Genomic DNA, 10301 nt, shown 5'->3' with positions numbered 1-10301 from the left:
TAAATGCTGAAAAAAAACCAGCAGTGAACTAAACAGACAAAAATTCCTGTCCTCGTGGAGTTGGCATTCTAGTGGAACAAGACAGATGTTAAAACCAATAGCCGGCGCGGTGGCTCGCGCCTGGAATCTCAGGTACTCGGGAAGCCTAGGCGGAAGGATCCCTTCCAGAGTTGGGAGTTGGGAGTTGGAGACCAGACCTGGGTAAGATAGCGAAACCCTTGTCTCTACAAATAATTTAAAAATTAGCCGGAGACCTGTGGTCCCAGCTACTCGGGAGACTGAGATGGGAGGATCGCTTGAACCCAGGAGGTCGTGGCTGTAGTGAGCCGTCACTGCACTCCAGGATGGGTGACAAAGTGGTACCCTATCTCAAAAAAATAATAAATATTTATAGTAGTCGGTTAGGTGGAGCAAAGTGAAGCAGAGAAGAGGAGAGTCCAACTTTATAGAGGATAGAGAAAGGTTATCGCTTGTCTTTTTTAAATTTATTTTTTATTTTTGTTTTTGAGAAATGTTATCTTTACACAGCTAACTACAATCACCATGTCAAGTAAAAAAATAAATAAGAGAAATGTTATCTTTACGAAATGACAACTGAGAAATTACTGTTCTTGTTAGCGCAATAAAACCAAAACCAAGTGCAAGTGGCTCTATATATAATGTATTTTTTTTTCTTTTTTTGAGACAGAGCCTCGCTCTCTTGCCCAGGCTGGAGTGCAGTGGCACAGTCTCGGTTCACTGCAACCTCCAACTCCCGGATTCAGGCAATTCTCTCCCTCAGCCTCCCCAGTAGCTGGGATTACAGGGGCCTGCCACCACACTTGGCTAATTTTTTTTTTTTTTTTTTTTTTTTAATTTTTAGCAGAGACAGGGTTCACCATCTTGGCCAGGCTAATCTTCAACTCCCGAGCTCGTGATCCACCCGCCTCAGCCTCCCAAAGTACAGGGATTGCAGGCGTGAGCCACGGCGCTGGGCCTATATCACGTCTTTTTAAAGTCTCATTAACCCCAGAAATCACCAATTTCAAGACCCATCTCAGTGCTTCCTTAGCTATGCCACTTGAGCAAATTATTTACTGTTTCTGAGCCTCAGTTTCCTCATCTGAAAATTATGGGTAATCTTGTAGGGTTTAAGGAAGAATTACATGTGAAGATGCTTGTAAAGTGTTTAATGCAAAGTACACACTAGGCCCTCCACAAATGGTAGTTATTACATAGGAAGAAATTGATAGAAGTAACTTGGCCACAGATATCACCTAGCAACAAGGCCAAATTTCCAGTCTGGTCTATCAGACTCAAAAATGGCCTTTCTCCTTATAGAAAAAGGAAATATTAAGAAGTGTTGGGACCTGTGGAGAGGGAGCTTTTTGTTTTTGTTCTTCTGCACTACAATCTCTGAGAGTAGAATTGCAGCCAAATAATAGTAATAATTGCTAGTTTATTTAAATGTTTACTATGTCATAGGTTCTTTAAATGCCTTAATTTACTGAATCCATTCAACAACCCCATGTATTCACATTTCAGATGAGGAAACTGACCTTTAGAAGAAGTAAGCACCACAAAAATTACTTCCTGGTCCTAAGGCAAAAGTTAATGAAGTTCTCAGGCTCTTACCACCCTAATACCATGGTAAATCTTGACATAATTAATGGTTGAACAACCAGATAATGTGTCTCCTGCTGGGATGACAACATTAAGTAGATACCATCAACTATGACTTTTTTGAGAGAGAGGGTATAGATAGAATGCAGCGGTTCTATCACAGCTCACTTCAGCCTCAGCCTCCCGGGATCAAGCAGTCCTCCCTCTTCGGCCTTCCAAGTAGCTGGGACTACAGGCACGTGCTACCATACCCTTGTTAATTTTTCTAATTTTTTACAGAAGCAGGATCTCAAACTCCTGACTCCAAGCAATTCTTTCACCTCAGCCTCCCAAAGTTCTGGGATTACACGTGTAGGCCACTACACCCAACAACTATGATGTATTATCAAAATGTTTAGTACCCACAAAAATTAAAAATAATTTTAAAAAATGTTTGACCTAGATCTAATCAAGTTAACAGGATAAGCTATAGGATCAGCTAAAGGAAAGCAAAAGGCAGCAAACAAATTCTAGAGGTAGGACATTGTAAGGACAACTGGCCTCTTTGCTTCACCAACTTAGGAAAAGGTGTTTTTCTACATTTAAATATTAAGAGACATAACAACCACATGTAGTGTAGCATCTAGATCTAGATCCTCGTTCAGACAAACCATCTATAAAGGACATTTTGCAGAAAATGCCTGGGTCTTAATGTTGCAGTTCCAGAAATCCACCTTTGTCCAGATACCCTCAGTTGATTTTCCTCGAGGGAATGGATTCATCAGTTAAGTTGTTTGTTTTGTTTTGGGTTTTGGGTTTTTTTTGAGACAGGGTCTCACTCTGTCACCCAGGCTGGAGTGCAGTGGTGTTGCTATCTCAGCTCACTGTAACCTCTGCTTCCTGAGTTCAAGAGATTCTCATGCCTCAGCCTCCCAAGTAGCTGGAATTATAGGCACGTGCCACCACGCCCAGCTCATTTTTTTGTATTTTTAGTAGAGACCGGGTTTCACCATGTTGGCCAGGCTGGTCTCGAACTCCTGACCTCAAATGATCTGCCATTCTCAGCCTCCCAAAGTGCTGGGATTACAGGCATGAGCCACCATGCCCAGCCTATCAATTATGTTTTGATTTCTGCCTTGATTTCTCTGTGTGCTGATCCTGGCCTTTTTTGCCTTCAAGTCTATTTTTCACCTTTCCCCTGCTCTTTCAAAAATGGCAGTGGAAGCCAGGTGCAGTAGCTCACACCTGTAATCCCAGTTATTCAGAAGGCTGAGGTGGAAGGATCACTTGAGCCCAGAAGTTGGAGGCTACAGTGAGCTATGTTCTGGCCCCTGCACTCCAGCCTGGGCAATGGGGAAAGACTCTATATTTAAACAAGCAAACAAACAAAAAGCCAGGCCCGGCGCGCTGGCTCACACCTGTAATCCCAGCACTTTGGGAGGCCGAGGCAGGTGGATCATGAGGTCAAGAGATCAAGACCATCCTGGCCAACATGGTGAAACCCGGTCTCTACTAAATACAAAAAAATTAGCCGGGCATGGTGGCACATGCCTGTAATCCCAGCTACTTGGGAGGCTGAGACAGGAGAATCGTTTGAACCCAGGAGGCGGAGGTTGCGGTGAGCCGAGAATGCGCCATTGCACTCCAGCCTGGGCAACAAGAGCGAAACTCCGTCTCAAAAAAAAAATAGCTAGGCACAGTGGCACACACCTGTAATTCCAGCACTTTGGGAGGCCGAGGCAGGCAGATGACAAGGTCAAGACATCAAGACTATCCTGGCCAACATGGTGAAACCCTCTCTACTAAAAATACAAAAATTAGCTGGGCATGGTGGTACATGCCTGTAGTCCCAGCTACTCGGGAGGCTGAGGCAGGAGAATTACATGAACCCAGGAGGTGGAGGTTGCAGTGAGCTGAGATCATGCCACTACCCTCCAGCCTGGCAACAGAGCAAGACTCTGTCTCAAAAAAAAAAAAAAAATTAATTGGTGGACTGACTCCATGAAGGCTGCATGGCCTGGACTCCTGTCCTAGTTGACTTCCAAGCTGAATTGCTAGGCTCCATCAGATGAATGCATTTTCTGGAGATAAGAGTGATCAAAGAAAAAGCCAGAGTACCTTTTATCCCTATGCCACCTCCAAGCCAGAGTATCCATCCTTTCCCCACCCCTCAACATCAGGCTGTCTCATATAGCCTCCTTGGATCTAACTTCTAGCAGATAAACCTAGACCCTGGGCTCTGGTAGAACAGTGTTGTCCTTCTGTCCCTCCAGTGTAAGGATGGCAGTAGCTTCTTGCTGTCACTCATCCCTGTCTGGGCTATTTGACTATTCTCTGTTTGGCTTTTTGTCTCTGCCAACACCTGTATAAACCAAATATCTGGATTAAGTTCCCTGTGTTTTAAAGACTTGGAATGGTATTCCTGGTTGGACCTTGACATATATATATATATATATATATATATGCTCAGTGACCTTATCTCTTTTTTTTTCTTCTTTTTCATTTTAGTAACAGCGGATCTCTCTGCAGATGTGACCTTATCTCCAAGTTCCAAGGGGTTTCTCTATCATGTTCTTCCCATGGGCCCTGCTATCTTATAAAGCAGTGCTTTTCACACTTTTTCTCTGAAAGTCCCAGGCAACTGAGAGAGTTCATTTGTCACCCTCATTCCTCTAGGTCTACAGCCAAAATCCCAAGTGCCCACCTGAGCTTGAAATGCCCTTCAACTCTTGTGTTCTTGTATGGTGTTTTAAAAACTCATGATGTTTGTAATGTACTTCATAACACATCTATGTTGTTCTTAAGGTATTTTACACTTAAAATGTATTTTATTTACTTATGTTTGAATAGGTAGTATATACACATGGTGGAAAATTAGAAAACCACAGAAATGTTCCCCAGCCACACCCTTGTTCCCAGTTTCTTTTTTCTTTTCTTTCTTTTTTTTTTTTTTTTTTTGAGAGCGAGTCTTACACTGTTGGCTGGGCTGGAGTTCAATGGCATGATCTCGGCTCACTGCCACCTCCAGCTCCCAGGTTCAAGCAATTCTCAGGCCTCAGCCTCCCTAGTAGCTGAGATTACAGGCATGTGCCACCATGCCCAGCTAATTTTTATATTTTCAGTAGAAACAGGGTTTCACCATGTAGGTCAAGCTGGTCTTGAACTCCTGACCTCAGGTAATCTGCCTGTCTCAGCCTCCCAAAGTGCTGGGATTACAGGTGTGAGCCACTGCACCTAGACCAAATGCCTTTTTATATTCTTTGCCCCTTTATCTGTTATATCATTAGTCTCATCTTTTTGTTATTGATTTGTAGAGAGTACTTTATATATTAAGGAAATTTTTTTTTTGAGATGGAGCCTTGCTCTGTCACCCAGGTTGTAGTGCAGTGGCACAATTTCAGCTCACTGCAACCACTGTCTCCTGAATTAAAGTGATTTTCCTTCATCAGCCTCCTGAGTAGCTGGGTTTCAAACTCCTGACCTCAAGTGATCCACCCACCTTAACCTCCCAAAGTGCTAGGATTACAGGTGTAAGCCACCAAGCCCTGCCTGAGCCACCATGCCCAGCCATATATTAAGGAAATTAACTCCATGCCTCTTATATGGTTTGCAAATATTTTTTCATTTGTTATTTGTCTTTGGCATTATTTTGGGTAGTTTTTAATCCTAAAAAAGCTTTTAATTTGTATGTTGGTCAAACTTATTCATCTTTTCTTTTATGACTTCTGGGTTATTGGTCATATATAAATAGGCCTTCACCTTTCTGAGATTATTTGTTTAAATACTCTCACACATTGGCTGGGTATGGTGGCTCACACCTATAATCCCAGCACTTGGGGAGGCCGAGGTGGGTAGTACCTGAGGTCAGGAGTTTGGGACCAGCCTAGCCAACATGGCAAAACTCCATCTCTACTAAAAATACAAAAATTAGTTGGGCGGGGTGGCACATGCCCGTAGTCCCAGCTACTCAGGAGGCTGAGGCACAAGAATCCCTTGAACTTGGGAGGCAGATGCTGCAGTGAGTGGAGATTGTGCCACTGCACTCCAGCCTGGGTGACAGATCAAGACTCTGTCTCAAAACAATACAAAGTTAAAATTAAAAATAAATTATCCCACATATATTTTTTTTCTTTTGAGACAGGACCTCTAGTTTCATCTCACTGAAAGAGGAGGAAAAAAAAAAAGAAGACAGTTTCACTGTCACCCAGGCAAGAGTGCAGTGGTACAGTCACGGCTCACTGCAGCCTTGGCTTCTTGGGCTCAAGCAGTCCTCCCACCTGAGCCTCCCAAGTAGCTGATACTACAGGCACATACCACTATGCCTGGATAATTTGAAAATTTTTTTTTAGATACAAGGTCTTGCTTTGTTACCCAGGCTGGTCTTGAACTCCTGGGCTCAGGTGATGCCCCAGCCCTGGCCTACCAAAGTGCTGGGATTACAGGTATGAGCCACTATGGTAAGCTCATTTTTTCTAATTCTTTCATTTTTCATTTTTTAATGTTTATATTCTTTATCCATCTGGAATTTATTTTAAAGTAAGGCATGGAAGAGGGATCTATCCTTATTTTTCTTTTCACAAACATCAACCTAGTTATCCTAGCACCAGTTTTTGAAAATCTATCATTTTTCCTACTAATTCGAAATGGTATTTTATTATATACTAAATTCCTCTATATATTCTATTTCATCTCTGGGCTTTCTGGTCTGTTTTGCTGGTCTATTGATGTGCCTCTACCAAGTGTTTTAATTATTACAACTCAAATCTTATCTGTTATTTTAATATAACAATCTATTTAAATTAACTTAGCTTTATCCCTTCCTAAAAAATTCTTCCAGTAGGCTGGGTGTGGTGGCTCATGCCTGTAATCCAGGCACTTTGGGAGGTCGAGGTGGGTGGATCTCCTGAGGTCGGGAATTCTAGACCAGCCTGGCTAAATGGTGAAACCTTGTCTCTACTAAAAATACAGAAAAATTAGCAGGGCATGGTGGTGCATGCCTGTAGTCCCAGCTACTGGGGAAGCTGAGGCAGGAGAATCATTGGAACCTGGGAGGTGGAGGTTGCTGTGAGCTGAGGTCGTGCCACTGCACTCCAGCCTAGGTGACAGAGCGAGACTCTGTCTCAAAAAAAAAAAAATCTTCCAGCAGAATTGACTTATTCATGTAGGTTTTGTCATATCTGCTGGTACAATATTGTGTAACCCTATGAGGGAAGAGTTGCCAGTTAAATACACAATGTCTCAGCTCTCAATGCTGCTGAAAAAAATGCATACATACATACATACATACACAATATCCAGTTAAATTTGAATTTCAGATATGCAATAATTTTTAGTATAAATGTGTTCTCTGCAATTATTTTTTCTAAATCTGGAAACCCTACTATAGGCTACTCTGTTAAAAAGAAATTTTCTAGTTGCATATGACAAAACCCTACTTAAACCTGCTTAGGCAAATAGGATATAGAGGCTCAGAAAGCTGGGACATTGAAGGGTAGGTTTATCCTCAGGTATGGTTGACCTAGGGCCTGAAATAATGTCACTCAGTCTCTTTCTCCATTTCTCATCTCTGCTTGTCTGCTTCTCTCTGCACACTGGTCTCATTGTCCCATGTTGCAACCTGGTTTCCTTCACACCGATGAGACAGCCTCATATATCTCCAGACTTCCGTTCTTCTAGCACATAATGCCAACAGCCAGCAGAGGACCTACATGCGCACACTTATGTCAAGAGTCCTCCTTGGTTGGGGATGAGTGGAAAACTGTGTTTGCTAGTTCCACTTAAACCTCAGGGAGGGAAGGAGGAACACCCAAAACTTGGGGGAGTACTGTTGTCAAAGAAGTATAAAAAAGCATCCTAGGCCCAAATTGTACCTCCAACTGCAGCTATTGGTCATGCCTAGCCCAGGCATCAAAGCCTAACTCAAAGGAGGTACCAGTTTAAGGTGGTAATTTCCATTTTCACTACCAGAAGACTTGAGTCCTTAGTTCCACAGTAACCTACAACTTCCTCAGCTCTCCTGTATCTTTCTGCAATGCCAAAACCCAAAAAGTAATACTCAGTTATTCAACAAATATTTACTGAGCACTCTTGGTGTTCAGGTCTCCCTTGGCCACTGTTAATAGGAAAATGATTCTTCCCATGAAAAAGCAAACTGATAGTGGAAAAAAAAGAAAAAGGAAAAAAAATAGGAAAATGAGTGATGCCCACTATCAAGTTAAGCATGGGACATAAGCATTTAAATAAAGAATCACAGCATTGTATGGTAAGGACTATGATAAGACAACTCCATCAAAAGGCAGTAGCACAGCTGTCATGAGCACAGCCTCTAGATCCAGACTGCCATGTTTGAATCCCGGTACCGCTACAAGCTGTTGCTTTGATCTTGGGGAAGTTGCTTAACCTCTTTCTGTCTTAGTTTTCTCATCTGTAAGATGGAGATGATAATAGTACCTATTTCAGAGGGTCATGGCTTTGAGGGCTGATTAAGATCATCCTTATAAAGCACTTAACACTGCATGGTAAGTAAGCAGTAATTCATGGATAGTGTTGGGACTGTCAATAAGAATAAGTACCTAAAACCCAGGTCTCTTGGATTCCATGTCCAGGAATCCCTCCAAGCCTCTTAGAGCCACACGGGGGATAAGTTGTGGAACTCGATAGGCGTTTTTCTTCTCCCAGTAAGATATTTCAGCTTCACTCTGTTGTTTCATTGGTTTTTACGTCTTGTTTCTGCTCCCATCATATCAGCTGCACTTTGTAGCCATCGTTGGCTGCTGACTACTCCATCTGTTAGGCACTCTTCAGAATCGACAGTTCTTAGTTCCATTCCCAAACCTCAGGGGCAGACGAGAGGCCGAATTCCAAAGACAGATTTGCCTCTGTACTCTGAGCTATACTTCCAGAGTTGTTGATCTGTTGACAGATGCCTCACTGAGAAGGGGCATACCATTGTGGCCTTCCCTGCTAGCTTTCCATTTTAAACTGAGAGCTTGTGGCCATGTAGTGGACCAGAAGGCTAAAACTAGATCTTTCTATTTGGAAATAGCATAGGGTTATTAAAGCTCACATAAGGCCTCCCAGGTAGGTGTAAACATAGCTGTGGCTGGGAACTCATGGCTGTGGCTGGCAATCGTCATCCCATTCTACCCTGCAAGTGAAATCGCTTGGGAGGTGACCTAGCTGCTGCTTTCCAAGGCCATGGGTATCTGGAGACAAGACACTCTTCACCTAGCGTAGGCAAATGAGAACAACACTAAGACTACAATTTGGATGCCCAGCTGGCACCTACAAGGTGGTGGCAGACACCATCTTTGCCTGGCTATGTGGGAAGGAAATAATTATTCATTAGTTCTGCTGTTATTGTTTTGCCTCCCTCACAGTAAATAGAGGGCTCACTACTGGAAATAGAGAAGGCCAAAGTCCCAGGGCCTGGGGAACACATTCTTTGTTGAGCCTCTTTATTAATCTAAAGCTGTTGGACCAACAGTTTGTGATGTTACGCGGAAGCTGGGCAGGCACTAATCACGAAGCCAGAAGAACGGGTTTGGCAGGGTAGTTTTGAGTAGCAGCTGAAGGTGTTATTACTCACTTTTTTTTTTCTTTTTCTTTCTTTCTTTCTTTTTTTTTTTTTTGAGACAGGGTCTCAATCTGTCACCCAGGCTGGAGTACAGAGTATGATTTCAGCTCACTGCAACCTCCACCTCCTGGGCTCAAGTGATCCTGTCTCCTCAGCCTCCCAAGTAGCTGGGACTATAGATGCACAACACCATACCTTTTTGTATTTTTTTTTTTTTTTTTGAAGAGACTGGGTTCCACAATATTGCCCAGGCTAGTCTTGAACTTCAGGGCTCAAACTATCTGCCTGCCTCAGCCTCTCAAAGTGTTGGGATTACAGGCATAAGCCACCCCACCAGCCCTATTACTCACTCTTGAAATGTCTTGTCTTAGAGAGATAACAATCCCTTGTCAGAGACTATTCTATTAGCACAGGAAGCTTTCAATCTGACTCTAGGAGTGTCAGGCTGGAAACAGGAACATGAGTGGGATCTATATGGCTGAATACTCCAGCAGAACCTGAGGTTGTGGTTGGGAATCACACACACACAAACACACACACACACGCCATTCTGCTGCCCTACGACATGTTATCTTTTAGTGGCTTGGCTTTTGTTTGGAGAGAAGTGAAACTAGCATTTATTAAGTGCTTAGTTTATGTCAGCACTAGGCAATGTGCTTTTATTATGTTATCTGATGGGATTTGATTTTGAAGTTTTTTTACTGATAAGGAAACTGAGACTAAAGGAGATGGTGTAATCTGAACAAAATTACATAGTTAATACATGGGAAAAATAGAATTTGAGCCCAAATAGAATCCAGTGCTTACCCACTTCCCATTGAACACACTGCCTGTATACCTGAGACCTTCACAATCTAGCCCCAAGTGACTCCTTTGCTGCAAAGGCTGAAGCTCATTTTTTCAGATAGAGACTTCAAATCACCAACATGTAGCCCCCAGCTGGAATGCCTTCCACATAAAAGGGATAACTCCCCTAAAATGTATGCCTTTTATATCTTTTTTTAATTTACTTTTTTTTCTTTTTTTAAGAGATGGGATTTTATGTTGCCCAGACTGGTCTTGAACTCCTGGCCTCAAGTGATCCTCCTGCCTCAGCCTCCCAAAGTGCTAGGATTCCAGGAGTGAGCCACCACACCTGGCACGT

The 10301-nt window shown here is 42.8% G+C and overlaps 1 long non-coding RNA gene across 1 annotated transcript in view; it reads left to right on the top strand.

Annotated features, from left to right (window-relative positions):
• Nucleotides 1–83: 83 nt before the first annotated feature.
• Nucleotides 84–10301, top strand: part of LOC108591159 (uncharacterized) — a 28810-nt gene continuing 18592 nt past the window's right edge. The window contains exon 1 of the long non-coding RNA XR_004741758.3: nucleotides 84–201. This is a non-coding gene — a long non-coding RNA (uncharacterized LOC108591159). The remainder of the gene's footprint in view (nucleotides 202–10301) is intronic.

Source organism: Callithrix jacchus, chromosome 4 (assembly GCF_049354715.1).
Source record: "Callithrix jacchus isolate 240 chromosome 4, calJac240_pri, whole genome shotgun sequence".
Classification (NCBI taxonomy): Eukaryota; Metazoa; Chordata; class Mammalia; order Primates; family Cebidae; genus Callithrix; species Callithrix jacchus.
The sequence above is the reverse complement of the archived record's forward strand: the minus strand, read 5'-3'. Positions and strand labels throughout refer to the sequence as shown.